This window comes from Populus alba, chromosome 17, assembly GCF_005239225.2.
Source record: "Populus alba chromosome 17, ASM523922v2, whole genome shotgun sequence".
Taxonomy (NCBI): domain Eukaryota; kingdom Viridiplantae; phylum Streptophyta; class Magnoliopsida; order Malpighiales; family Salicaceae; genus Populus; species Populus alba.
In genome coordinates this window covers 12340470-12346476 of record NC_133300.1, presented here as the reverse complement: position 1 = coordinate 12346476, position 6007 = coordinate 12340470, and positions in this window count along the sequence as shown.

Here is a 6007-nt window from a genome sequence, read left to right as displayed (position 1 = left end):
GATGGATTCACAGATGGATTTAAGCCATTGAAAAAAACATCGTCAGTAATTTCTAGGTTGTCGGTAAATCTTTTGTTAATAAAAAGACTACCAATGGTTTTAAAGACGGATAATGTGCATCAAAAAAAAATATTTACCCACTGAAATATACCAATGGAATAATTCCTTTGGTGGTTTGTAGTAATTCTTTTCCAACTCTCTGGAATATACTAACAAAATTATTCTGTCGGTGATGTAAAAGTTGCAATGGTATTTCAGTAATTTTTTTTAATTATCTGGAATATACCGACAAAATTATTTCATCGGTGATGTAATAGTTGTTGCGGCGTTTCATTAATTCCTTTTCAACTCTCTGGAATAAACCGACAAAATTATTTCATTGATGATGTAATAATTGTTGTGACGTTTCAGTAATTCTTTTCAAACTCTTTATAATATACCGATAGAATTATTCTATCGGTGACCCTATCCATAATTATTTTAAAATATATATTTAAAAAAAAATCTATTGAACAGAAATAGAAAATAATTCAAAAAAATTTAAATTTGTAAAAAATTCATTTTAAAATCAATTATCGTATTATAAAAGCCAAATAGTTATTATAAATATATACGTTCAAATACATTGAAACTAGAACAAAGGCAGCGTTGAAGGAGGAGGAGGAAGAGGAGGCTAGTCATCCTTGGGATCATAAGGCTAATAAGGGGGTGCACATGTACCACTCATCTGTGATCTAATATCCATGACCATTTGGTGGAGTTTTTCATAATCTGCAGAGACTTGTTTATATTTTTCATTGAGATGGGCTGTACATTCATGCACTCCTTGATCCTACAAGGTCGCGAACTCTAAAGACTGAGTGCTCGGGACTGATTGTGAGCTCCCAATGATTGAAACAATACGGACTGTCTGCAAGTTCTCGGTTGTAGTGTTGGAGGGTCCGTGCAACCGATTTCTATTGGGTCCACTAGACAATCATGCCTCCAACTGCAAATCTAGATTGCAATCTAGGTTAGTTAAAGGATTGACCCCATATATCACCTTCAACCGGCTATTATATGTCTCCCGGAAATAAAAAATGAAATTATCAAATTCAAGAAAATAATAACTTAAGAAAGAAAATAGTTGAAAGCCAATGTACCGCAAAGTGTTGAGCTCAGCTGTTGATGAATTGTTGCACCTTTTTTTGGCGGTCTTCACCCTGCACATGCGTTTCCATAAAAAACTCCATTAAGCTTGACTCACATCCAAGAGTCATGGCCTATAAAATAAAATTATTGTTAATTAAATATATTTATGAATAAAAAATAAATTAAATAAAACTAGATGTGATTAAAATAAATCTTACCATTCGTTTCGCATGTAAAATGAATGGAACGGAGCTGTCGGCGTACATGGTAACTAAATTATAAATTTGTCGGCTTTAGTTCCCTGCTTTGGACTGTGATCGTTGTGTGAAATGCTCAAATGTCACATGCTAATATATTGTGCCCATATATTCTCCGAGATGTATGGTGGCTTGAAATCCTTCCAAATTGTTACGTCATTTTAGCTTAGTAGAGCACTTTCTTTGGCATATGTTTTAGATTTCATTTGCACCTTGTACAAAAAATCATGCAATCTATATGGTACAAATGTATAGTATATGAGTAAATGACAAATGAAATTTTAATATTTGGAATTAAAAAAAATTATCCTAATTTCGATGATACCTAGTTGCAGCTTGATTATCATTTGCTCTATCACACTCAAATTTAGTCTTGTCATTAAATTTTTTTTAAAAAATTCAATAATTTCAATAAAGTAAATGAATTAACATAATAAATAGTAAAAAAATTAAGTTATTACTAACCTTAAATCTTGTAAACCATGAATCGACTTGTGATTTCCATTCAGAATGTTTGGAAACCTAGCTTCATTGAAACAATGAAATTTTCATCAACGATTCAAATGTCGATGTTATTATTTGGGCAGCATCAATGTTTGTGAACCCGAAAATTAATAAATTTAATGAAATATTATTTGTTCATAAATTGTTAAACATAAAACAACTCAAAGCAAAACAAAATTACATTCAAAGGTCATCCTTCCACTGTGCCTTGTACTTGCGGGTGAATGAATTCAACTGTGAAGGGACCTTGCCTCTACATTGGAACATTGCACTCGAAACGGCAACATTGTGACTTGACACGTGTGCTTCAGGTGCCTCTTCTTTGTCGGCACCTAATGACACGTTGTTGTCATCATCACTACTAGAAGAACTAGTAGCGATCCTATGCTTATGATGTGCAATTGATTTTTTCCTATGCATCTACACAAATTTACAAAAAAAAAAATAACCAATTTTAATTTTTTTTAAAAAATTCAGCAGCACTTTCTCTATATGGGAAACTACCCAAAAGTTTTAATCTTGTAAAAAGACAACATATATGCCACAAACTAGTTGATTTTATTTTATTTCTACCAATAATTTTGAATAATTCAATTCCATAGAAAATTCTCACTTTTTACGTGATAATATTTTTAATCCTAAATTGACAATAGTTTTTTTTTTAATTAAATTTAATCCTATATATTCAATTGAAATTGAACAACATATTTGAAAAAAAACAATTGAAATTCAACACAACTACTACTTCATAAACTTATAAAGAAAAAAATAATTAAACAAAAACATAGAAAAAAAAATAAAAAATAATACAAAAAACAATATAGGCCTAAGAAATGAAAAATTCCTACCTTAATGGCATGCTTAATTTTAGAGTTGAACAAGGTGTGATACAAAAAAAAAAAAAAAATACATTGTTAAAAAACGTTAGGAAAGAAGAAAAATAAGATGAAACTACTTCAAAAACTTTACCTACATATACCTGTTGATTGTATTCAAAGAAAGAAATCTTGATTTCTAACCTTGATGTTTGAGAGATAAAATGTAATAGTAGATAATTTGAGGAAAAACTTAGATTTAGCCAAGAGAAAAAATGAAGTCTTGATATGCATATTGCGTTTTTATACTATATTTTACGAGTGGGACTTATTGATGGAACATTAAATATTATTATTTTTAAATAGTCCATCAGTGATTTTGTATGTAAAATCCTTTTGAAATTTTTGTTTGGTACTAAAAGTTTCAAAAATCCCTTTGTTCATGATTCCATCGGTAAAATCATAAATAATTAATAGTCAGAAATTCATTAAATACTAGCGCGCTGGAGTTTGCAGCCCGTCGATGATTCTACTAGAAAACCTACAACTTAATCAGTAAAAGCATTATATGCCAACACGATGTAATTCATAGCCCATTAGAGATTTCGTTCGCGATATGAAATCTTTAATTGCTAACACTGACATGTGAAGGGAACAATTCTCTTCACCTCTGAAATATACCGATGGAAACAAGTCATTGGTATACTTGTAAGTAATTTGTTCCATGGAGAGTGCTAGGGAGAAGGGGAACATTTCCCTTTACCTCTGGAATATACCGATAGAAACAAACTGTCAGTATACCAGTATGTAATTTGTTCCATGAACAATTCTAGGGAGAAAAGAACAGCTTCATTCACCTCTAGAATATACTGACGGAAAAAATTCATCGGTATACCTGTGTGTAATGAACAAACCGTTGGTATTTCGGCCAGCTCCATCGTAATCTTCTACGTTGATTTCATTGTTATCATCATCTTCATTGACTTGTGCTTGTCTGTTAGAGCTTAGAGCAACATTCAACTCCTCAGCGTTGACATTAACAAAAATATTATCGGCGATGTGAAAATTTAAATTTTCTTCTAAGTCAATTGATGAAGTAACTCGATATGGATTAACCACCCTACTAACTTGAAAGGCATCATCTCCCTCATTTGATTCATCATTCTCATCCTTAACAACCTCGATATGACCCTTGGGTTTGGTTTTCAATACAGATAACCAATCAACTCTTGAACGATCCTTTCTAAAGGAAGGGGTATATGTGTAATAAACTTACTAGCATTGTTTGGTAAAAACAAAGACATCATGGACATTGCAGAGTTTAGCTTTTGAATTAATTCTGATCAAATTATGATGGGGATCTTCTCTAATTCCTCTGTTAGTGGTTTCAAACTAAAAGCATTTAGATAAAAATACTATATTATACTCATTATGATATTGCAATTCAATTATCTCTTTTAATTTCCCATAATAGTCAATTTTAAACTCATTAAAAGTCAATCCTTTAACACAAACCCTGTTATTATATATCTTTCTACACTACTCATATTCTTCAGTATGAAACACATAGCCATTGAAAAAATACCCATTGTAGCATTTCGCCCTTATTTGAGGACCTAGACTTAGAATAGACAATGTAACACTAGCATTCCATTCCAATTTAAAAACCTAATACATAAAGTACAACAATGAATAATGAATATTGACGATATGTAACAAAATCAAGTATTCCAATAGATAATGATAATTAAAAGTACTTACATGTATTCTAAACCACGTGAAAAACTGTTTATCTTGTAATTAAAATATTTGGGATTCAATCAGCTGTGAGTTTTTAGAGTAAATATTGATGATGTTGTCTAAGAGGTATTCAACAATGTATGAGTTTGTGATATTACAAGAGAGAAATAGTTCATGAATAACAAAGTTTAAGTAGTATACTTATTGAATAAAAGGTTTCAGTTTATCAAAGTTAAATAACACATAATTATGTGTTTGTTTGAATTCTATTCAGACAAATATCTTTCCTTGACATTATTTTTTGGTGTGGTTCATCTAAGATTAGAGAATATTAACAAGTTCCCACTCGAAGGCACTTCACCACTAACGTCATGTCTTGGAACGCGATTGATTGTTGTTCTTATTTGAGGCTCAACATAGTACGAGATAAATATTGAGATCTCTTCAACAATTTAAGCCTCACATATCGAAGCCTCAACATTTAACCTTGTTTTTCACTTTTTTTTTTTAAGGTTGAACAAGTACCTGCATAGAATTAAATGAATGTTTTCAATTATAGAAATCATTGAAAATAAATTTTTAATTACTTTGCATGTGTAATCTTTAACCTCTCAAATAAATACATCCATTTATATACTAGACCGGGCCTTCAACTTTTACCTCAAACGATAAATGTATGGGTAGATGCTTCATTGAGTCAAAATACAATGGAGGGAATATCATCTCAAGTTTGCATATTCTATGGACGATATTCATTTCAAGCCTCTCAATGCGTTATTTCTATAACTTATTGGAGCATATATCTCTAATGAAATGATCGATCTTTATGAATGCATCTCATATCTTTTTTGGTAATAAATCCCGATAAGCTAATGGAATGAGTGTTTGTATAAACATGTGGTAGTCATGACTCTTTATTCCATACAATCTTCAATCCTTCAAATTAACCAACCTTGATATGTTCGAGACATATCCATTAGGAAAATACAGGATCTTAAGTCATTGATAGATAAGTAGTTATGCATTCTTGTCTAAGGCAAAACTTGTTTTAGGCTTTGTGACCCGTAATCCAACATAAACCAACTCCATATTTTTACGGTAACAAAACAAAGTTATATCCATTCTAGTCTTAATGTTGTCATTTATCTTCCCCTTCACATTCATGATCGTGTTGAACATGTTCTCGAACATGTTTCTTTCTATGTGCACGACTTCAATATTATGGTAGACAAGATTGGTTTTCCAATAAAAAAAGCTCTTATAAAATACTTTGTTTTATCCAATTATGGGTTAAACCAAAACCAGAAAATTTCTGCTTACTAGATTGGAAATCAAACACAATCTCACCATATTCTAACACCATATCATAAAATTTTTCACCCGAAAGATGTGGCAGTGCAAAATCCTTTTCTACTCTGCCAATAAAATAGTCTTTTCTGTTCTTTCTATGATCCGTTGACAAGAACCATCGGTAAAAGTAAAAAAAAAATATTTCATCGTTGTTTGTTAGCGTGAATGCCTTGTTATTTTTCATGTAGTATGAACATGTTATTTCTCCAT